This window comes from Spermophilus citellus, assembly GCF_964194105.1.
Source record: "Spermophilus citellus genome assembly, chromosome: 1".
Lineage (NCBI taxonomy): Eukaryota > Metazoa > Chordata > Mammalia > Rodentia > Sciuridae > Spermophilus > Spermophilus citellus.
Genome location: NC_138182.1, coordinates 67,699,659 through 67,725,022, shown reverse-complemented (window position 1 = coordinate 67,725,022; position 25,364 = coordinate 67,699,659). Strand labels below are relative to the sequence as shown.

The window sequence follows — 25,364 nt, the reverse complement described above, 5'->3', positions numbered from 1 at the left end:
TTTTATCTTTTTTCTTATCTTCTTTTGGCTGGATTATGTTTTAGTATTCATTTTTAAAAAATATTTATTTTTAGTTGTAGTTGGACACAATACCTTTATTTCACTTATTTATGTTTATGTGGTGCTGAGGCTCGAACCCAGGGTCTCACAAGTGCGAGGCGAGCTCTCTACCATTGAGCTACAACCCAAGCCCCATATTTTTTAGTATTCTATTTTTATCTCCACCATTGACATCCCTTTGATTTGTATTTTCAGTAGTTCATAGAATTTTTAGTATACATCCTTAACTTTATACATTCTTCCTTCAATAATATTTTGTGGGTTCTTGTATGGTGTCAGAATCTTGTAAGAGGATACTGCCATTTTTTCTCATTGTTCTTTATGTATTTTACTTGTTAGAAACTAGACCTTTTCTAGCTATTGTTTTTAACAGTAACTTACCTTTAAGAAATTATGAATTATAAAAAGAAGGCGCTTCTTAATATATACTCACATTTTTGCTAGTTCCAGAGTTATTTCATTGTTTATACATACACTTCTTTCTAGTATCATAAGTTGAACTTATTAGCAGATGCCTGTAGTTCCAGGCACTAAGGAGCCTGAGGCAGGAAGATGGCTAGAGCCCAAGAGTTTGAGGCCAGCCTGGGCAACATTGTGAAACTCTATCTAAAAAAAACAACAGCCACTACAAAACAAAGAAGTGCTTTCAGTATTTCTTACAGTGCAGGTCTGTAGGCAGTGACTTTTCTCAGGTTTTGCTTGTCTGAAAAAAATGTATTGGTCTTTGTTTCTGGAATATTTTAGCTGGGTATTAAAGTCAGGATTGACAGTTTTTTCTTATTATTTAAAAGATGTTGCTCTGTTATCCTCTGTTTTCCGTAGTCATGAAGAGAAGATTTCTGGCATTCTTTGTTCCCTTAAATGTAATGTCCCCTGCCCCCTTCACCCCTCTCCCCCATTTGGCTTCCTTGAGGACTTTTTCTTTTAAGTTAGATTTTCAGCAGTTTCAGTCTGATGTGGATGGATGTATTATCATTTGTGATTGTCCTCCTTTGTGTTCTCTAAGCTGCTTTATCTGTAGTTTGCTGTCCTTCCTAATTTTTTTTCATAAATTATTATGCCATCTCTTTTCAAATATTTCCTGTGACCCCCTCTCTCCTTCTTTGGGACTAATATATTTACAAGTATATTAGACTGATTTGTATTGTTCCACTGATCTTAGCTCCTCTGTACTCCTTCCCCATCTTCTTAGTTTTTAGTTTGAGTTCTGTCAGTTTACCTTCAAGGTTAGTAATTCTTCATGTTGAGCTATAAGCTCAGTAAAAGAAGTCTTCATCGGTGACATAAAGTTATTTATTAAGCATTTTCATAAGAGTTTTTAAATTTTTCTACTCCTTTCTGAATTTTCTATTCATGCTGTTTTTCCTCTAGATCCTTTTAGATTTTAATCATAGTTATCTTAAAAGTCTCTATTTATAGTTTGAATATTATTGCCATCTCAAGGTCTGATTGTATTGACAGCTTTATCTCTTGACAGTGGGTAATTTTCCTTGCTTTTTTTCTGTGTCTTAATAGAACAGGAGAGATTGAGAATAATTATTATGCTGAAAAATGGACATGCTTCCCCACCCTTACCGGAATTGAGACCAGGGGCATTGCACCATTCAGCTGTATCCCTAGTCCTTTTATTTATTTATTTTTTTACTTTGGCAGGGTAAAAAATAAGTTTTTGAGTTTGTCTTGAACTTGTGATCTTGCCTCAGACTCCTCCAGTATCTGTGATTACAGGTGTGAGTCACTGCATCTGGCTGAACATGCCTTTTATTCAGTAATGTGTGTTAGTGTCAGTGGATTGGGGGGGGGGACAAAATGAGTCACTTGGTGAACAGATTTGCTGAGGTTGCTGTTGCTGTTGAACTGTTAGCTCACCAGAGAGTTCAAGTTCTTCTAGGAATGCTTTGTTTTGAGTCTTACAAGACTTCGACTGCCATAGAGATTTCTTTCTCAGTCTTCCTGTTATTCAGCCAGCCCTGAACTCTAGCGATATGGGACTTGGGTTGGGATCTCTGTACTTTTACTTCTCCTTATCCTTAATCTAAGTGGGTTCCTGTGTGTGTGTGTGTGTGTGTGTGTGTGTGTGTGTGTGTGTATGCATGCACCGGTGCCCACAATTCTCATACACCAACTACAGTCAAAGATCCTGTTTACCTACACCTGGGGCTGGGACCTGTCAGCCTTCCTGTGCTTTCTCCCTGTGGTAGCCAACCTTTGCCTTAAAGTGCAGACTTTTGAGCAACTGCGTTTCCTATCCCTCTATGCATATGGCAAAAATCTTTTTTTAGTGTTACTGCAAGATTCTGAACCTGAATGAGTTTCCTGCCTTCACCTAGGAGCAATGAATTTTACCTAGTATTCAGTGCAGAGTAGAATGTGTGTGATTTTGATATCTCCCTCCACATACTCTTCTCTCTCTGGGGAGAGTGACAGGCAGAGTTTCTTCTGTCTCTCTCCAAGTGACAAATGTCATCTCTTCCATTAGCAGCAGTCTACTTTTACTTGGAAGAGTCAGAATTATTTCTTGTCCCTTCTCTGTGGCATATGACTTGGCTTCATTTAATAGTAGTGTTCGGCATGAGGCCAATTTTTGTGCTTGTGCTCAAGTGGTATATCCCTGCATGCACGCCAGTACTTCCAAGGGAGGGACTCTCTTAGGTCTCTTGTTATTTTCTTTTCTTTTATCTTAGCACCTGAAGGATGTTTGTGCAAATAGTGACTGAGTGCCTGTGGACTGTCTTGCCATGTGTGTCTTCTTGGAATACTAAGTTGTTTTGCTAGTCCACATTTAGCTTTTACAACTTTGCCAAAGTTTTAGTGGTTTTCTTGCCTTTTTTTTTTTTTAAATAAAAAGCATGTTCTTAGACTTGTGATTTAAAAAAAAACACGAATTTGCTATTTTCTTTAAAAAAATTTTTTTAGATGTTGATGAACCTTTATTTTATTCATTTATTTATATGCAGTGCAAAGAATTGAACCCAGTGCCTCACACATGCTAGGCAAGTGCTCTAGCACTGAGCCACAGTCCAGCCCCAAAATTTGCTATCCAAATAACCATTTTTAGTGTGAAGTTCAGTAGTGTTAATTGTATCCATATTATTGTAAAACAGATCTCTAGAACTGCTTCATCTTATAAAACTGAAATTCTGTACCTGTTTAACAACAACTCCTTATTTCCCCCTAACCTGAGCCCTTGGCAACCACTGTTCTACTTGTTATTTCCTATCTGCTTTTATTATTACTCACCTCTTTATTATTTTAGCCAAATGCAATGTTCTGTTTCTCTGTAATGGGGACTATCCACTGGAATATTACGCAATGGAGTTAAGTTCATCTGGTTGTTTTGTAAGTTCAACTTTGGGCTCAAAAACAATGATTTTGTAACGCTTTCATCATATAAAAATTTTCTTTCTATAACTATTTTAAATGTCTTAGTTTTTTTAAATGCCATTGAACTTTATTGTAGGTACTTTTTCATATCCTGATAAATCATCCATTTGTTCCTTCAGTTGACAGTTATAAATGGTTGTATTGTAAGATTTGTTGGCATTGAACTATCCTTGCATTATGGAACAAAGTCTAATTTTTCATAATTTATTACTTTTGTATAAGTTGATTCATTTTACTTGCAAAATTATAATAACATATAGAATATTACATCTATAATATCTGTAAGTGGGATTAATCTATATAAGATTGCTTTTTTTTAATTGAAAATTGAACCTAGGAGTGCTTTACTAGTGAGCTATATTCCCAGTCCATTTTATATTTTATTTTGAGACAGGGTCTTGCTAAGTTATTGAGGTTGGTCTTGAACTAAATTGCAGAGCCTGGCCTTAAACTCATGATCCTCCTGCCTCATCCTCTTGAGTGGCTGGGATTATGGGCATGTGCCACCACACTGATTATATAAAATGTTTGAATAAACATTTTGGTGGTTATGTAAATAAATTGAGAAAATATTCATGACTTTTCATGAACTGTAATTGGAACTTTACTTCCTTAAAAACAGATGTGAACTTTTGTGTCATGGCCTTATTTTTGTCCGTTGGTGATATATATTTAATTTCTTTGACAGTTTCTTCCATGTATTTGTCCATTAACATTTTTAACTTTGTTTTTCCACCAAGTTTTAGCTAGGAAAGTACCTGTTTATTTATTTATTTTTGTTATTTAGTTTTTATTTTATAATTATAAACTTTAAAATCTAGCAGGAGTTGGGAGGGAAATAAGGAAAATATGGAACCCGAAGAACTGCAGCGAGAGCACAAAAATTATGGGATATTGTGAGCAGATGGGGTGGAGGGGTGCTCTCCTGAGCTGCAGACAGAATGGTTTGGTGGTTAAGATAAACACAAGTCAAATGTATTGGAGTTACCCACAGTTGCTAATGGCGATCTTCTTGCTGGTGTTGCCATTCCCAGACCCAAAGCAATCCACGGCTTCCATGGTGTTCATGCCCTATTTCACCTTGCCAAAGACCACATGCTTGCCATCCAGCCACCCAGTCTGGCAGTGCAGGTGAAAAACAGGGAACTGTTGTGTTTGGCCCAGCCTTTGCCATAGACAAGATGCCAAGACCTGTACACTTCAGGATGAAGTTCTCCTCATCAGACTTCTTCCTGTAGATGGACTTGCCACCAGTGCCATAATGGCGTGTGAAGTCGCCACCCTGACACATAAATCCTGGAATAATTCTGTGAATTCAGGAATTGTTATAATTGAATCCTTTCTCTCCAGTATTTAGAACATGACAATTTTCTTAAATAAAGCTGTCTTTGGGGCTTTGTCTGCAAACAACTTGAAGGAGACAAGGCCCAAGGGCCCACCATTGATGGTGATGTCAAAGAGCATGGTGGGATTGACCAAGGCTGACAGAGAACAACCATGGGGGAAGCCGCCCCTTTTCTTTAGGCTAATATTTTTTGAATTTTTGCCTCAGGATAACATGTAATAGTCTCATTAAATCATTATATTTGTTCTGTTGACTTGTGTGGTTTCTTTCTTATATCTCATATTATTTTTCCTCTTAAATGTTCTACAACTTGCTTTAATACTCTTACACATTTTTATAAAAATCTTTTGGATTTATTCACCAATTATAACATGTTTTTCCTTGGTTTTGCTCTCATGACTTTTAGTAATGCATATATATATATATATTTAATTCTCTGTAGTCTTTTTCTTTTCTTTTACTTATTTTTAGAAAAAGGCTTCAAGACTGTGAAAGCATTAAAGTTAGAAATACTGTTCTGAACAAGTCCTTTGTTGTATACTGTATCTGACATTCAGAGATTATAACTTTGTCTTAGCTTTTCGCCACTGTGACCACAATACCCAACAAGATATATTTATTTATTCATAGTTGTAGATGAGCACAATACCTTTATTTTTATTTATGTGGTGCTCAGGATCAAACCTAGAGCCTCACATGTGCTAGGCAAGTGCTCTACCACTGAGCCACAACCCAGCCCTCAAATAATGCTATTCGGGGAGAAAGAAAACACATGACTTCCTTAAGACACCACCGCTCTTTGAAAAGCTTGTAATGCACTGTCATCAGTAGAACATTTCAGCAACATGCAAAACTTTGCTGTGTGCAGTATGAATTGGCCCCTGTTAGATGGGATGTCCTGGGTTGTAGGGAGCTCAGTAGCTGAATGGATACACAACTGCTTTTATTGAGATTATATTTTTCTTGAAATCTTTTTTTTTAAACATTTATATTTAGGTGTAGATGGACACAACACAATGCCTTTATTTTTATGTGGTGCTGAGGATCGATCCTGGGTCCTGCCCATGCTAGGCGAGTGCTCTACCGCTGAGCCACAATCCCAGCCTCTTTTCTTGAAATCTTTGAAAACAAAATAACCCTATGAAAACTCTAATTTTCTTTCCTTTTTTCCTCCCATTTGGATGGACCTTTGGTGCACTTTGGCTTCTCCCTCATTTTCCTCTTGTAATCTGCTGGTTTTGCTTGCTGAAATGTTTGCTACTTTTTTGTCAGACCATGATGAGAATTTTCCTTCTTTTGCAGATCCTTGCTCAATGATATCTACGTGTACCCAGACCATCAATTCTGATGTAACTATCATACATGCAATGGCTTATTTCCCATTACTTCTCCTTTTCTTTCATCTGTCCTTAGCAGGAGGTCTCAGTACTTCTCTGATTCAGTGTTTTCATTGAAAGGTTATGGTATTATAATTATCCCTGAATTTTTACTTATCCTCAAATATTTCTCACTCAGATCAGTGAGTAGACTTAGGTTCTCTTTCCTTTGTTCCCAGTTTATTGTAGGGTGCTGTGCTGCTATGACCCTGGATCTCTTCTTTGTAATAACGCGTGTTTCCATTTTGATTAGGCTTCCTTTGTATTTATGGTAGATAGTAGTTGGTTCCATGGTGTCCCTTTCCCAACAACCTGTCCTTCACTGTGAGGCAGTATATGCTGTCTCTTCCTACTTCTAGCTAGGTTGAGGTGTAGTGAGGTGCAAAGTAAGGTGTGCTGGAGACTTGGGGGATTTCTTTTTTTTTTTTAACTGGGATAAAAGCTTGAAGACAGCAGACACAATATTTGAAACTATAGTATAGGGTCTACTTTGCAAGAGAATGAGTTGACAAGCACTTGAAAGAAAGTGTCACGGTGAGTACAATGAAAAGACAGAATAGAAATGGGTTCCTCGTGCCTTTTGAACTACTAAACAGCTCTATCCCAGAGGAAAAAGGCCTCTATTTAAGACCACAAGGGCTTAGATGATTTTTCATAAGCAGTTGATGCATTTCTGATGGTTGTAATAATAACCTTGCTTTTTATTCTGAAAAATTGTGTTTTGTTTTAATTATCTTGGGAATGTAGGAATTTTGCTGGGGCATGACTCAATGTGTACTTCTTTCTTATCAATCCACCTTCTTTCTTTGTGACCCTTTAGGTCTGCAGACACATGTCTTTAGAGCAGGCAATTTGAATAAATTGTTAATTTATTGTTTATTGACCTTAATTATTGTCTTTCATCTTTTTTTCCCCCCATTGGTTTTATCTTCTTCATGTTTGGTCTCTTGAATTTCTCTTCCAAGTACTGTGTCTTATCTTTTTTTTTTTTATCTTTATACTATATCTTTTCTTTTCCTTTTTCTTTTTTTTTACCTTGTTCTTTGGAAGGGGTGTGTATGTGCAGATGTGTACATGTGTAGCGACCCTCTTAAGCTCTCACCTTCTTACAATTAAGGTCCGTGGGAAACTGGATTTGTAAATTGGCCATTAGAGGTGAAAATGTATCAGAAGACTTGTTTAGTTTCATTTTTATATCCAGTTTTGAAACTCTGTTGACCATAATTTAATACATTCAAGGCGTGGTTAAGAATGCATTTCTCCTTTGTTGCACCAACCTATCAGCCTTCATAGCTATTGGCCACTTTGTCCTTGGTTTTCTTATTCACCAAGAAATGGATTAGCTTCCTGGATGGGCAATCATAGTATTCATTCGTAGGAGACTAGTTAAGTATCATTCAGAAAAATACTGAGCTATCTTTTGCAACCTAACTAATGAAGTGCTTACAAACTTTATGTCTGTTTTGGTGATCCTTAAGAATTTTATTTAACATAATTTCATATGTAGTATGTTCCCTAACAGTTTACCAAACTTCAACAAAAGTCAATAAGCATCGCAAAGAGATATGGCTTATTTAAAGAGATTAAGACGGCAGGCTGAACCACAGACATTTTAAATGTTTTTTTTTTTTTTAAGATCTTTTTTTTCTTGTGCAAATAATTTAATATATGGGAAAGGTGAAAGAATAGTATAAGAAACCCTCACTTTCCCAGGCTAAACCTCAGCAGTTCTTGGGATTTTGCCATCTTGCTTCAGAAATCCCTTGGTTTGCTCTTCTTTTGCCCCTTTTAAGCTGTAAAGCTAATTTCAGACATCATATAACTTTACTAATAAATAAATACAAATAAATAAATAAATAAATTTATTATACCTGTCAAACAGATAAGAGATTGGACAGAAACAAACAAAAAGCAAACCCAACAACCCATGACCCACTTCATTTGCCACAGTACTTTTGTCCAGGCTAAGAAATTGACATTGGTAGGTTGCTGTATTTGGGTTTCTTCATTTTTTTCTATTAATATCTTCTTTCTTTTCCATTGTACAGATCAGGTGCTGCATTGCATCCAGTTGTCCCAACTGCCTAACTTCTCCTATTCTGTGATAGTTTCATAGTGTCTCTCTTTTCCATGACCTTAACAATTTTGAGGAGTACTGGTCATTGTTGTAGAAGGTCCTTTGGTTTTTATTTCATCTGATGTTTTTTCTCAGGATTAGACTGCATTATGGGGTTTAGAAAAAAAATATCAGAGGTGAAGTGCCCTTCTCAATGTAATGTGTCAAGTTTCATTATATCATTGCATCCTGTCTTGAGATCCACAGGATGCTAATTGTGATGTTAATCTTTGTTTACTTAAAGTAGTGTTCTTCGCCAAGTTTCTCCACTGTAAAGTTACTTTTTTCCTCATCATACTCTTGTTTCTTATTTTGAAACCAGTCACTAAGTCTTCTTTACCCTTAAGGTAGTGTGTAGGGTGAAAATAACTATACATAGTATTTAGAATTCTATAGTTTTTTTTCTTTTCCTCCACTTATTTTTATTTTTAAATCAGTAGGGACATATGTAGGTTTGTTTTGTACATGGATTCATAATATAATACCATGTTACTCAGATTTTCCAGCTTTGATTAAAGAGCTCTTATGTGTTTGGTAATAACCCTGTGCCATCCCCTTATTCTTTTGTGTCTGAGCACTTTCTTACTTTCTGGTGTGAGTGGATTCCACAGGCTCATCTGGTGCTTCCCCTGTTGCTGCCACCAAACCAGCCATTGTCTGTGGGTCTCTGGTTCATCTTATTGGAGAATAGTATTTAGAAACCAATATCTGGGTGCTGGGTATTGTTTGTTCCCTGCTGGGGTAGATGCTGTTTTCGTTGTGAACCTTTGCTGGTCAAAATCAACCAATTCCTTTAAATCTTATATTTTCAGTTAACTGATAATGGAAAGACCAACAATTCTATTTGATGTGGAAACCTCATTTTGATCAATTACTTGAATTTTCATAACTTATCCTGTTGTGATAAGAGTAGAAAAAGTAGGTTTCTCACTGTTTCTTGCAGCAAGGTGACTGCCATTTTTCTCATATTTATTCCTTTCTAAGTCTTTATTATTTTGGTGTGTTGGTATATATAAGGAATATTTTATTATGAATTTAAGCCTACGGATACACTGTACTGCTTGCACTATTTCATAATTTGCTATATATACACATATTTTTAAATTTTTGTAGTAAAGGACAGGATGCCTTTATTTTATTTATTTATTTTTATGTAGTGCTCAGGATCAATCCCAGTGCCTCAGTCATGCTAGGCAAGTGCTCTGCTACTGAGCTACGGCCCCAGTCCCATTGCAATATATTTTTATATATTAATCGTAGTTCATTAGTCTCTTTAGTTAATGCAAATCTTGAACAGAATAATTATTTCAGCCATAATTAGAGTCAAAAGAAGTTTTGAGGGGCTTGGGTTGTGGCTCGGCAGTACAGTGCTTACCTAGTGCATGCGAGGTGCTGGGTTCCATCCTCAGCACCACACAAAAATAAATAAATGAAACAAAGGTATTGTGTCCAACTACTACTAAAAAAATAAATATTATTAAAAAATAAGTTTTGAAACTGCTATCTTAATTTCTAACATTCGAAGACCATAGCAGTATGATCTGAAATATTTTCTGAAAAATCCTGCTTTGGAATCTTAAACTGTGTACTGGGAACAATTGTAGTCATGGAAATCAACTCATTCTCATTGAGTGTTTATAATGTGCAAAGGATTGTGTTTCGATAAAAAGCCTAAAATCTTGAAAAATATGGCTTTAACACTTGGTAAGTTTACTTAATAGTTTGACTTTCCACCACACAAGTAAAACCACACTTGCTGTAAAATATTCATGACTATATATGAGGAATTTAAAGAGATCGAAGCCTCAAACAGAGCAGGTCTTTGCAAAATTACTGTGTGAATAAGAGTGTTGCATTATGAGGCAAAAAAATGTATGTATTTCTGGACTTTTTCCCCCTAGGAACAAAGAAATAGTCTCCATTGATCTGTTTTAGGGCATTGTGTAGAGTAATTCTTAGAGCTCAGCAAGAAAATGCTGTTGAAGCTTACCTGCTATGCCTCAGTGGTTCTTTTTTCAAATGGGACTTTGGCAGAGAAGGAAAAGAAATAGTGTTTTCTATTTTCATTTTTTTTTCCTCTCTTTTGGGTTTATCTATAAGATAAGTTTATTTTATATGAGTCTGAGATAAGAAGCATATATTTACTGAGTGTTCATAATAGTGAGTTGAATGGTGACTTTCAAAAAGATGTGCCCATATCTAAATCCCTGGAGCATATGAATGTTACCTAATTTGGATAAGGATATTTGCAGATGTAATTACAGATCTTGAGATGAGAACATCCTGGATTTCCATAGTCCAGGGAAAACTCAATGACAAGTTATCTTGTAAAAGCAGAAGAGTAAAAGATGATGTAAAGAAGAGGCCGAGAGAGATTGGAGTGGTGTGGCTGCAAGCCAGAGTGCCAGGGAGTGACAGCAACTGTTAGATGGCAAAAGAGGCATTGAATGGATTTGCTCCTAGAGCCCAGAAGGGAACTGTGGCTTTGCTGTCACCTTCTCCAGAACCGTGAGGAATAATTTCTCTTGCTGGCCATTAGGTTTGTGAAAAACCCACTATGGGGAGGGCATTATAATAAATGCTAGAGGCAGAGCTGAGCCACACAAAGTCTTTGCTACTTGGATTTTTTCTTTTCTTTTTTTAGCAGAAACATTGAAGTGTTAACACTAAGTTGTATGGCAAAAGTTCGTACTGAATGTTCTGAAACCATCCAAGGGTGCAACTAACTTTGTTGATCCAGAGAACCTGGTGGAGTCGATGAGAAGGAAACATTGGTGCTGGGCTTGAGGGGGGACTGAGTGTGATGGAAGAAAGGGGATGGAAGGTGAGAGGGAGGGGGAGATGGATGTGAAATAGCACATCCTGCTCCTTTCGCTGTGAGATGAGTACTACTCCACCTGGAACCCTTGTTCTTTTCAGATTGAGAATAATAGTATTTTGTAGCCACATTGTCAGCTGGATTCTGACATATTTCAGACTCTCCCGGTCTGTGTCTGTGGCAGATCTCATTCAAGAAGTTTTAAATATCATCTGCCACCCAAACTTTATCACTCACTCTTTTGACTCAGCCCCTTTGACAGCTTAGTGTGTAGTATGAACTCAGTGGCCTGTGCATACTCCCACAGTGATAATGAACTCTAAACTTCTGCATAAGGGCATATAGAACAGTGTAGGCTTTGCCTGCCCTGTTAGCCCTCTGCAAACATATATACAGTTGTACCCTAGCATCTGTGGTTCTAGAACCTCTGCAGTACCAAAATCTGTAGATGCTTTAAGTCCTTCTTAAAAAATAGTGTAATAAATATTATTACACTATTTATTATTCATTTGCAAATGAATAATCTCTGAATTATTTATAATTATCTAATGAAAGGTAAGTACTATGTACATAACTGTTACATATTATATTTCTTAGAGAATAATGACTAGAAAAAAATGTAAACATTTTATTTATAGACCTCTGGATTCTAACCCAGCCTTTTTTTTTTTTTTTTTGTGTATTTTTGGTCAATGGTTGGTTGAATTCACGGATGTGGAACTCACATACAGAAGGGCCAATGTGTGTACACACATAAAAAGACACACTCCACGTGACGACTATTCCTACAGAGCAGACCTTAGCAGGACTGTATGACCCATTTGATAATAAAGTGTCATAGAATAACTTTTTATTTTCACAAGACAGTCATGTAATTCTGCTATAAAGAACAGACATTAACGGTGAATAATTTAAAATCTGAGCCAGAGTATGACTGATAGAAATGTATGACTTTCTATCCTTAAACAGATATTGAAGGAGTTTAGAAATAGCCAGAAAAATGCTTAGGTTTTCTTTCATATCTTCGCCTTCTTCATAAGTGGAACTTTAAAAAGCACCTTCCATGGGACTGGGGTTGTGGCTCAGTGGTAGAGTGTTTGCCTAGCATGTGTGAGGCACTGGGTTCGATTCTCAGCACCACATAAAAATAAATCAAGGGCCACCAACAACTAATAAAATATCTTAAAAAAAAAGCACCTTCCAAAATTTTCAAAGGAAAGAGGAAGCACAACATGTGGACTTTTCCTCTTTCCCTTTAACAACGCGTTGCTGCTCAGTGATTAAGTGCACTTTTAAAAAGACCATCTCTCTCTCTCTCTCTCTCTCTCTCTCTCTCTCTCAGAGATGTTTCCCTGTGAGAGAGGTTTCATTGAATATTTAAAGACATGTCAATGAAATTGTGTTCTTAAAGGTGAATGATTAACTGGACATTTCAGATCATCTTCTGAAAGAACATTGTTATTAAATTGTCTTTCTTCTGTCGCAGTTCCCGAAACACCCTCAAATGCTTGCCGCTTTTGAAACTGTCAGCAGGTTACATTATGATGATTTTAAATTTCTTTAAGATAAATTGGTTTATACATCTTGATGATGATTTATTCAATTTTTAAGAAGACACTTTATAGGATAATTTAATTCCAACACAACTAATATGTTAGCTATTATTTAAAAACTTTATATTGAGCTTAACATGAAAAGAATATATTAAGGATATTTCAAAAGATCATCTTATAATTCAGATTGTTTTTGGACTCCAGTACCATTTCCTTCTGTTTTTTCCCTTGTTGAGTTGAAGGAAAGGAATAAAATTTGCTAAAGCAAAAGGTAATTTTTGATATAAATTATTTGACTGAAGTCCATCTCAAATACAGATTAGGATATGTAGCATTTGGTGGCTTCCTGTGCTTCCTGTGGTACTCACCTCCTCTTCATGGGTGGTCCCTACCCTTTGGCTTATTCTTCCTTTACCCATCTCTCACCTCACTGCCTTCTTCTAGGAGCAGGTCCCCAAACTGACTAGTTTAACTAAATTGAGTCCAACGAGCTGTGATAAAATTGGTGAAGTTGGTGGAAAGTAATTTAAATTTATTTTTTTCCAGGATTTGCTTAATGATTTCACCCCTTTGAGCACTATGTCATGAGTAAAGTAGGGATAACATCTATTCTGTGGTTATTGTTATGGTTTATTGTTATTGTTGATTAACAAAGTATCATTTCAGCATTCAGCCATAGATGGCAGTTGCTATCATAATCCAGAGGAAGAGGCAGAACACATTGTGTTGCTTCTGGAGTCAATCTGATAAGAACCACCATCCTCACAATACAGGGAGAGCAGTGGTTATCCCCACCCGAGGTTCTAGGAGTGCCTGTGGGGGGAGAACTGTGGGTGGCTTGCCTTTGAATGAGTGGAAGGAGAGGAAAGGGCTGACAGACACAGGAAGCCCCTGGAGCACAGGGTGAGGCAGGAAGTGTTGGGTGTGGATGGGGCTGAGGTTCACGGGAGCCATTGGCCTGAGACAGTTTCTTTGGAAACTGTACAATGCTTTCAAAGATTTCAGACTAAGGAGAAACTTGGGGTATTTCACTTTAAAAATCCAGATATCCAATTTTTCTTGAAAAAGTGAAGATCTTGTAATGATTGTTGATGCTTACATCCTTCCTTAGCCCTACATTATTTCCATTACCATATCTAAAGACATTTTAATATAATTTAGATCAAATCTTCTGTTTTTCTAAAAGGTCTTGGCTATTGTCACTTAATTCTTCTATATGTGCTTAATTCTTCCAATTATTTTGTTTCTCTAGAAATATGTATTTGCAGCTTATTCAAATTTCTTTTCTGTTATTTTTAGTAAAATTTAGCACTTTTCATGCTTTGGGCTGTGTTGATATTTTATATCTGTGTTGATATTTTAAATCTACCTTACTACTGAGATATATCCTTTGCTGTTCATTTTCTAAGTGACAATTGTGGGTGTATTCATGTGGGAAGTCTCCATTGACTTGGATTGGTGTGTTTATCATGCTAAGCAAATGTCTTTATTTTTAATTTATTTTTTTTACTGATAAATTGGGAATTCTGTCAAATTCTTCTGAATAGCTTCTGATTATTTCCTCTGAAACATTGATATGTCAGCATCAAAGTATGTTGCCTTTTTTTTTTTTCCTTTTGCAGTCTGGGGACTGAACCCAAGACCTCTCCACCACTGAGTTTTTTCTAATTACTTGTTTCTGTTATGTGGTTTATTTCCCTAAACTGTCTCTGTACTTTAGTTTCTCTCTATCTCTCTCTCTCACACACACACACACACACACACACACACACACACACACACATATGTTATTAAAGTGTATGTATATTGATAGGAATGAGTGTGTGCACACAGAATAAGAGAGTGTGGTGCGAGCAAGTGAGAGACACCTTACTTATGTAGAGCATAACATGATGTAAGAAAGTAATGAGTTAACGTTCCTTTTTACTGTTATTTCTGTAGAAATATTATCTTTAATTTGAACCTCTTTCTTTATTTTGGCTTAGTGATTTTTTTTTTTTAATCGCAAATTTTAGTTGGAGATTTTGGAGAAAAATTGATGGCACAGGGACCGTACTCTGGAATACTTAGGAACAGAACCCTGAATACATGTTTATCAAACAGAGGCATCAGTAATGGTGAATGTCGCCCTCCAACCCCACCCCATTCATATCGTGAAACTTTATTCCCAGTGCGCTAACAGGAGTAACTTTGGGAAGCCAGCAAGTCTCGAGAGCACTGCCCCCTTGAGTGGAATTAGTGACATCAAAGAGGTTGAAGGGATTGCTCCAGCCCCTTCAGCCCCTTGGACCATGTGGGGACACATGGAAAGTACTATCTGTAAGGAATGGACCTGCAACAGACAGTAAATCTGCCAGCAACCTGATCTTGTACTTCCAGCCTTTGGAATTATAAGTAAATTACCCAGTCTGAGGCATTTTGTTAGAACAGTCCCAATGGACCAAGATATCATCTTTAGCTTTTTTTCCTTTGGGCTTTATGAATTGGAATTAACTCCCTTGTGAAGACTTTAATAAAATATAGGAAGAATAAGGGAATATTTCATGAATTATGTGGCTTGACTGTATCATGGATAGCAGAGAGGTAGATTTTTCTATATACCTTACTGTCTTTGCAGATAGAAACCTAACAGTACTTGTGTTAGAGCAGGTGTCTAATGATTATCTGTTTAGCATAATGCAGTCATCTGCTTTCTTGACAGTTGTTTTGTTGAATATTATTTAATTCATGGTCTTGATAACCCAGTGATAGAGCAGAATTCCCTTGAACACAGTTATGTTGAAATGTCATTGCATATCAATAAAATAAATATTTTAAATTTTTTAAAAAAGTTTATATCTTGAGCTGGGGATATAGTTCAGTTGGTGGAGTGCTTGCCTAGCATGCACAAGGCCCTGGGTTCAATCCTCACCCACCCCCCCCAAAAAAAATTATATCTTGAAATGCATGTCCAGTAAAAGAAGTGGGAATTAAGTTATAAAGTACACTAAATGGATTTTGGTTTTATTATGTTAGACAATATCAATTTCTTGTAGGAAATTATATGAGTCACAATTTTTATTAATATTTAAAATAATGCATAAACTTTTTAGAAAATTAAATATTTTGTTAAATATTTGATTTAGCTTTTAATGTCTAAAACATCCAGTTAAACAAATTGGTATAGGCACATGTTGAAATACTTGTGTTATCAAAACAGTCTCATATAATTTTGGATAGGTACCTGCTTAAGATTCTGCAAACATTTCCTGTCTACAGGTAAAGCATAGAAGAAGCCTTTCATAGTAAGTGTCAAATGTGATTATGAAATATAATTGACTATTGCCTACTTTCACAACAGAGGCAGTGCTTTTTGGTCTCAAATTCTCACTTATTGTGGTACAGACTATACAGAGGAAGCCAAGTCTGTGAAATTCATTTACACTATTTCTTTTTAAAGCTGACAAGATAGTGCCATCTTGCAGCTATCTTAATTTTATAAGAAAGGATGCTGAGAAATTGGTGGCTGGGCCCAAGTATCTGCCCTTATAAAGGGCATGAAAGACATTTTTTTTCTTCTTCTCACTTTATGACAACCTTCTTCCCTCTATTCCTTTGGATATAATTAGGCACAGTGTGTATTAATTTTTATTTTTTATTTTTAGTGAATATTGAGTTTTTGAACAAGTATCTCATCCTTTTGGGTCTCCTCCAGCAGCCATTTAGCTAACCTGTTCAGGTGGGAAGCCCAGCAATACTATCTCTTGCTTGTACACTTGTACACAGGAATTTGTACCGTGTATTTCTATGTGAATTTAGTTCTTTTAACAAAGACTTTTTCCCTCTTTCTCTTTCCTTTGATCTTTACTTGCTATCCCAATTTTGTTTGTTTAATATATGGATCAACCTATGAAATAGTAGTCCCCTTTTATCTATAATTTCACCTTCTGAGGTTTCAGTTACCCTCAGTCAAATATTAAATAGAAATAATATATTTTAAATGGTGTATGCTAGTATCATGATAAAATTTCACACTCTCTCACTCTATCTTGCCCTGGATGTGAATCATCCCTTTGTTTATGTTTCCACACTGTATATGCTACCCGTCTGTTAGTCCTTTAGAGTAGCGATCTCTGTTATCAGATCTGCCTGCTGCTATCTCAGTCTTGGGCTGCTCATGTTCAAGAAACCTTTATATTACTTACTAATGGCTTCAAATTGCTGGCTAGCAATTTTATTATAACCTATTATGTTCTATTTGGTAGCTATTGTTATCAGCCTTTTGCCATGCCTAATTTATAAATTAAACGTTATTATAGGCATGTATGTATAGGAAAAATCATAGTATATTTAGAGGTTGGTACTATCTGCAGTTGCAGGCATCCCCTTGGGGTCTTTGAACCTATCCCCTGTGGATTAGAGGGGAGGTGACAGTGATATAAAATTATTCTGCTGGATATTATATGATGCTTATGATTAGACTATTTCAAAATATAGTAACAGTGTGTTTTTATTTTTCTGTAACTTCCCATTTTCTCTCATGAATCAGATTGACAATTTTTTAAAAAATTAAGCCAATAGCGTACATTCAAGCTAGGAATAGTTAGGGACAAAACTCTTTTGTTTTGGAGATATAAACTCACGTAGTTATATTTCTAGAAAATACTTCTATTTTTAGAATTTTGAAACTGCTATATGTGTCAGTATTTTCTTAGCTTATCTCCTGACATTTCTTATAGACCATCAGAGCTGTGTAATTATTTCCAACTTACTTAGAGAGTTTATTAATGTAGTCACCCAGTATACCTTTTGTGTTGATTAGCTTTTTGTTGCTGTGACAAAATACCCAAGAAAATCAACTTACAGGAGGAAGGATTTATTTTGATTGATGGTTTTCGAGATTTCAGTCCACAGTCAGTCTGTCAGCCCCATCACTTTGGCGAGGGAGGATATCATGATGGGCAGTATGTGCTGGAGCAAATCTTCTCACTTCATGGCTGCCAGGAAGCAGAAGGGTAGGGGGGACTGGGGACAACACACTTAAAAGTCTCACCCCTTCCCAATGAGCTACTTCCTCCAAGCAGGCCCTACCTCCTGAGTTTCCCACCACCTCCCCATAGTGCCTTCAATACATGAACCTTTTTTGGGGACATTTCAGATCTAAATCATAGCCCATTGTTTTATTTCGTGAAAGAACAGATCTCTCTTGTTAGCTGTGAAATAGTCATTGAATTTTGCTCTACTTGGCTCCGGAAGATGGATCAATTATATTGGTCATCTAACCTACTGTGGACTATGAAGTTTGTAGTCTGAAATAAAAAAACAGACTCCAAGAAAAAATTTCAGAATTATACAGGAAAAGCATACGCTGCTATTGTGCAGCCTAGCAGGGCATAAAAGAGGGCCTAGGGCAAGTTCAGGTGCAGGGCATTTTTTATCTCCCAGTCACCAGTTTGTTGTTTTCTATTGCACTTCTATTTTTTGTTTCTATTCTGTTGCATCGTAAAATAAATCTAATGAACTTTGAAGTTGCCAGATTTAATTACAAGCACTGCATTTGTGAACTTATATATTAAATAAGAGAAAAGTTTTCCCAATAAAGCATTATTGACTCCTGAAATTGATATCAGAAGTGTTCTGTTTTCAGTCTGAGACTGGGAGGATGGTGATACCATTTACAGAAATAAGAATCAGAGAAATGTGGTCCCCCAAAGATAAATACGGTAAAAATAATATCTGATTTGACCAAGAAAGTTGTATCCTCATCATTCAAAACTTTGAACACATTGACTGGAACTGTATATTAAATACCACTTAGTCTTTAGTGGTGCGGCGGATATATAGTTGAGATATTTTGGTACCTTAAGCATCTGCATGAATCTCAATTTATGTGAATGTGCAGAAATGTCAGGCTATAACGTTATGGTTGAATAACTACTGGATAATGCAGAGCAAGTGTTTAATCACTCACTGAATACCTCTACCTGTCCACAGAGGAATAATGATGCACTACTCAAAACCGTCCAGAAACAAAGAATACAAATCAGTGAAATAATGTACTAAAAATATGTCCAAGTATGTTGACTCACAAGCCCCCAGAATACTTCATCTGGAAAATTTACTTATCCACATGTGCTTCTCTATTTTTATATGTGTGTGTTTGTGTGTATTTTTAAAAAATATTTATTTATTTATTTATTTATTTTTTTTTAAGTTTTTTTTTTTATTGGATGTTCACAACATTACAAAACTCATGACACATCATATTTCATAGATTAGAATCAATTGGGTTATGAACTCCCATTTTTACCCGAAATACAGATTGCAGAATCACATCGGCTACACATCATATTTTTACATACTGCCATATTAGTGACTGTTGTATTCTGCTACCTTTACTATCCTCTAATATCCCCCCTCCCCTTCCCTCCCATCTTCTCTCTCTACCCCATCTATTGAAATTCATTTCCCTCCATGTTTGTTATCCCATTCCCCTCGTAAACTCTTATATATAATTTTGTATTACAATGAGGGTCTCCCTCCATTTCCATGTGATTTCCCTTTTTTTTTTCTCCCTTTCCCTCCCGCCTCATGACTCTGTTTAATGCTAGTCTTTTCTTCCTGCTCAGCCTCACTGTTCTGCTCTTAGTTGCTCTCATTATATCAAAGAAGACATTTGGTATTTGTTTTTTAGGGATTGGCTAGCTTCACTAAGCATAATCTGCTCTAGTGCCATCCATTTCCCTGCAAATTCCGTGATTTTGTCATTTTTTAGTGCTGCGTAATATTCCATGGTATATAAATGCCACATTTTTTTTTATCCATTCATCTATTGAAGGGCATCTGGGTTGATTCCACAGTCTAGCAATTGTGAATTGTGCTGCTATGAACATCGATGTGGCAGTATCCCTGTAGTGTGCTCTTTTAAGGTCTTCAGGAAATAGTCCGAGTAGGGCAATAGCTGGGTCAAATGGTGGTTCCATTCCCAGCTTTCCCAGGAATCTCCATACTGCTCTCCAAATTGGCCGCACCCGTTTGCAGTCCCACCAGCAGTGTACAAGAGTACCCTTTTCCCCACATCCTCGCCAGCACTTGTTGTTGTTTGACTTCATCATGGCTGCCAATCTTACTGGGGTGAGGTGGTATCTTAGGGTGGTTTTGATTTGCATTTCCTTGACTGCTAGAGATGGTGAGCATTTTTTCATGTACTTGTTGATTGATTGTATGTCCTCCTCTGAGAAGTGTCTGTTCAGGTCCTTGGCCCATTTGTTGATTGGGTTGTTTGTTTTCTTATTGTCTAATTTTTTGAGTTCTTTATATACTCTGGATATTAGGGCTCTATCTGAAGTGTGAGGAGTAAAAATTTGTTCCCAGGATGTAGGCTCCCTATTTACCTCTCTTATTGTTTCTCTTGTTGAGAAAAAACTTTTCAGTTTAAGAAAGTCCCATTTGTTGATTCTTGTTATTAACTCTTGTGCTATGGGTGTCCTATTAAGGAATTTGGAGCCTGTCCCCACAATCTGTAGATCGGAACCAACTTTTTCTTCTATCAGACGTAGAGTCTCTGATTTGATATCTAGCTCCTTTATCCACTTTGAGTTGACTTTTGTGCGTGGCGAGAGGAGGGGATTTAGTTTCATTTTGTTGCATATGGATTTCCAATTTTCCCAACACCATTTGTTGAAGATACTATCCTTTCTCCATTGCATGTTTTTAGCTCCTTTATCAAATATAAGATAGTTGTAGCTTTGTGGATTAGTTTCTGTGTCCTCTATTCTGTACCATTGGTCCACCCGCCTGTTCTGGTACCAGTACCATGCTGTTTTTATTACTATTGCTCTGTAGTATAGTTTGAAGTCTGGTATCGCTATACCACCTGATTCACACTTCCTGCTTAGAATTGTTTTTGCTATTCTGGGTCTTTTGTTTTTCCATATGAATTTCATGATTGCTTTATCTATTTCTACAAGAAATGCCATTGGGATTTTGATTGGCATTGCATTGAACCTATAGAGAACTTTTGGTAATATCGCCATTTTGATGATGTTAGTTCTGCCTAACCATGAACAGGGTATATTTTTCCATCTTCTAAGATCCTCTTCTATTTCTTTCTTTAGGGTTCTGTCGTTTTCATTGTATAGGTCCTTCACCTCTTTTGTTAGGTTGATTCCCAAGTACTTTATTTTTTTTGAGGATATTGTGAATGGAGTGTTTTTCCTCATTTCCATTTCAGAAGTTTTGTCGCTGATATACAGAAATGCCTTTGATTTATGTGTGTTGATTTTATATCCTGCCACTTTACTGAATTCATCTATTAGTTCTAGTAGTTTTTTTGTAGACCCTTTTGGGTCTTCTAGGTATAGAATCATGTCATCCGCAAATAGTGATAATTTAAGTTCTTCTTTTCCTATTTTTATGCCTTTAATTTCTTTCGTTTGTCTAATTGCTCTGGCCAGTGTTTCGAGAACTATATTGAATAGAAGTGGTGATAGGGGGCATCCCTGTCGTGTTCCAGATTTTAGAGGGAATGCCTTCAATTTTTCTCCATTCAGAATGATGCTAGCCTGAGGCTTGGCATAGATAGCTTTTACAATGTCGAGGTAAGTTCCTGTTATCCCTATTTTTTCTAACGTTTTGAACATAAAGGGATGCTGTACTTTGTCAAATGCTTTTTCTGCGTCTATTGAGATGATCATATGGTTCTTATCTTTAAGCCTATTGATGTGGTGAATAACATTTATTGATTTCCGTATATTGAACCATCCTTGCATCCCAGGGATGAATCCTACTTGATCATGGTGCACAATTTTTTTGATATGCCTTTGTATCCGATTCGCCAGAATTTTATTGAGGATTTTTGCATCTAGGTTCATTAGAGATATTGGTCTGTAGTTTTCTTTCTTTGAGGCGTCTTTGTCTGGTTTCGGAATCAGGGTGATGTTGGCCTCATAGAATGAATTTGGAAGAGCTCCCTCCTTTTCTATTTCCTGAAATAACTTGAAAAGTACTGGTATTAATTCTTCTTTAAAGGTTTTGTAGAACTCCGCTGTATACCCATCCGGTCCTGGGCTTTTCTTGGTTGGAAGTTTTTTAATTGCTTCTTCTATTTCATCTATTGATATTGGTCTGTTTAGGTTGTGAGTTTCCTCCTGACTCAGTCTGGGCAAATCATATGACTTAAGGAATTTATCGATATCTTCACTTTCTTCTATTTTATTGGAATATAGGTTTTCAAAGTAATTTCTAATTGTTTTCTGTATTTCTGAAGCGTCTGTTGTAACATTGCCTTTTTCATCCCGTATGTTAGTGATTTGAGTTCTCTCTCTTCTTCTCTTCGTTAGTATGGCTAGGGGTCTGTCGATCTTATTTATTTTTTCAAAGAACCAACTTTTTGTTTTGTTAATTTTTTCAATAGTTTCTTTTGTTTCAATTTCATTGATTTCTGCTCTGATTTTAATTAGTTCTTGCCTTCTGCTACATTTGCTATTGTTTTGCTCTTCCTTTTCTAGGGCTTTGAGATGAAGTGTGAGCTCATTTATTTGTTGGTTTTTCCTTTTTTTGAGGAATGACCTCCAGGCGATGAATTTCCCTCTTAAAACTGCTTTCATTGTGTCCCATAGATTCCGATATGTTGTGTCTGTATTTTCATTTATCTCTAAGAATTTTTTGATTTCCTCCTTTATGTCTTCTATAACCCATTGATCATTCAGTAATGTATTGTTCATTGTCCATGTGATGTAGGATTTTTCCTCCCTTCTCTTATCATTGATTTCCAGTTTCATTCCATTATGATCTGATAAAGTGCATGGTATTATCTCAACCCCTTTATATTTACTGAGGGTTGCCCTATGGCATAATATATGATCTATTTTTGAGAAGGTTCCATGTGCTGCTGAGAAAAAAAGTATATCCATTTGATGATGGTTGATATATTCTATATATGTCAGTTAAGTCTAAGTTATTGATTGTGATATTGAGGTCAATAGTTTCTTTATTCAACTTTTGTTTGGAGGATCTGTCCAATGGTGAGAGAGGTGTGTTGAAGTCACCCGTGATTATTGTGTTGTGGTCTATTAGATTCTTGAACTTGAGGAGAGTTTGTTTTATGAACGTCGCAGCACCATTATTTGGTGCATAAATATTGATAATTGTTATGTCTTGTTGGTGAATGGTTCCTTTTAACAGTATATAATGTCCTTCCTTATCCTTTTTGATTAACTTAGTCTTGAAGTCGATTTTATTCGATATGAGAATGGCCACGCCTGCTTGCTTACGAGGACTGTGTGCTTGGTATATTTTTTCCCAACCTTTTACCTTGAGCCTGTGTATGTCTTTTCCAGTCAGATGTGTCTCCTGGAGGCAGCATATCGTTGGATTTGTTTTTTTAATCCATGTTACCAGCCTATGTCGCTTTATTGGAGAGTTTAACCCATTAACATTTAGAGTTACTATTGATATATGGTTTGTACTTCCTGCCATGTTTGATTATTTATCTCTTTTTTTTTTTTTCCCTAATTTAGTTTGTTTCTCCATGATTAGCTTTCCTCCCATCCTCTGTCTTTACTGAGGCACTTCCCACTGATGGTTTTGGTTATTGTTTTCCATTTCTTCCTCGTGTAGAGTTTTGCTCAAGACGCTTTGCAATGCTGGTTTTCTGGCTACAAATTCTTTTAGCTTTTGTTTATCATGGAAGATTTTTATTTCGTTGTCGTATCTGAAGCTTAATTTTGCTGGATACAGGATTCTTGGTTGGCATCCATTGTCTTTCAGTGTTTGAAATACGTTGTTCCAGGATCTTCTCGCTTTCAGCGTCTGTGATGAAAAATCCGTTGTCAACCTTATTGGTTTACCCCTAAATGTAATCTGCCTCTTTTCTCTTGTAGCTTTTAATATTTTCTCTTTGTTCTGTATATTGGATAGCTTCATAACAATGTGTCTTGGCGTTGGTCTATTGTGATTTTGTGTGCTCGGTGTCCTGTATGCATCTACAATTTGTATATCTGTATCCTTTTTTATTTCTGGAAAGTTTTCTGTAATTATTTCCTTCAGTAAGTTACCCATTCCCTTGGCATGAATCTCTGTGCCCTCCTCTATCCCGATGACTCGTAAGTTTGGTTTTTTTATGTTATCCCAAATCTCTTGGATGTTTTTCTCGTGGTTTTTTACCAGCCTATCTGAGTTGGCTAGACTCTTTTCAAGGTGATATATTTTGTCTTCATTATCTGACGTTCTGGCTTCTACTTGCTCCACTCTGTTAGTGATACTCTCGATTGAGTTTTTAATTTGGTTTATCGTTTCCTTCATTTCTAGAATTATTGTTTGATTTTTTTTTATAATTTCTATCTCCTGATAAAGATGCTTAACTTCCTCTTTTATCTGTTTTTGTAGTTCATTTTCAATGTGATCTTTAAGGTTCCTTTCCATCTGTCTAAGGTGTTCCTTGAGTTCTTTATATGGCCATTTTTCTGATGACTCCAGGTCCTCCTGAATATTTAGGCTGTCTTTCATTGTTTGTATTCCTTTTCTTCCTTGCTTTTTTATGCTCATGATACTTCTTGTTCTGTTTGACTGTTGAGTTACTGTTTACTCTTATAAGTTTATTTGATGCTTGGGAGGAGAGGTATTAGAAGGGAAGGGAAGAAGTCATAATTTCCGGCAGGTCTCTTTTCAGCGGAGTTTTGCTCGAAGTTCATCAGTAGGTAGAATCTGGGTGTATTAATGGATCTTTTTGATCCCGTTACTGTAGAGATACTGAACGTGCTGTTTCCTCGCCGGCCGCCATCTTCCGAAACCAAAAAATATTTATTTATTTTTTAAAGAGAGAGTGAGAGAGGAGAGAGAGAAAGAGAGAGAGAGAGAGAGAGAGAGAGAGAGAGAGAGAGAGAGAGAGAGAATTTTTAATATTTATTTTTTAGTTCTCGGCGGACACAACATCTTTGTTGGTATGTGGTGCTGAGGATCGAACCCGGGCCGCACACATGCCAGGCGAGCGCGCTACCGCTTGAGCCACATCCCCAGCCCTAAATATTTATTTTTATTTATTCTTTTTAGACATACATGACAGTAGGATGTATTTTGACATATCATAACTACATGGATTATAACTTCTCATTCTTGTGGTTGTACATGATGTGGAGTTACGCTGTTCCTGTATTCATATGTGAACATAGGAAAGTTCTGTTCAATTCATTCTACTGTCTTTCCTATTCTCACTCTATCTCACCACACCTCAACAGCTCCCCTTCCCTTCACTCCCCTTTGTTGTATGTATTTTTCTTAAATTTTTTTTTTTTTTTTAGTTATAGATGGACACAATACCTTTATTTTACTTACTTAAAATTTTTATGTAGTTCTGAGATGAGGATCTAACCCAATGCCTCACTCATACTAGGGAACTCTCTACCACTGAGCCACAGTCCCAGACCTGTATGTATGTATTTTCACAATGGATAAAATAAACCTTGTAACCCATTTTTGGAGAGGCAGTTGTTCCACTTGCAAATTGTTCTCACTTTTCTAATACTAAATTTACTTTTTGGAATCTGTTACACTGTATGGTTTCAGGTAACCCCAGATACTTCTAAGGAAACCTCTTTCATTGTGAAACATTATGTAAACTGATACTGTGCAAGTTGTGATGGTGAATTATGTACAATCTTTATACTTTTATTTGATGGTATGGTAGATGAAGCCTTTTGAAATTAGGTGTAATTGAGTGTGGCTCATGAGTACA

The 25,364-nt window shown here is 36.4% G+C and overlaps 1 protein-coding gene and 1 pseudogene across 5 annotated transcripts in view; one reads left to right on the top strand and one right to left on the bottom strand.

Moving 5' to 3' along the window:
• Window positions 1-25,364, top strand: part of KLF12 (KLF transcription factor 12) — a 467,218-nt gene that overhangs the window by 13,926 nt on the left and 427,928 nt on the right. The window lies entirely within an intron of this gene.
• LOC308636669 (peptidyl-prolyl cis-trans isomerase A-like) lies at window positions 4,331-8,935 on the bottom strand (annotated as a pseudogene). Its single transcript has 2 exons — window positions 8,868-8,935; window positions 4,331-4,969 (listed from the first exon to the last, which is right to left on the bottom strand). The product of its transcript is annotated as a peptidyl-prolyl cis-trans isomerase A-like (transcript).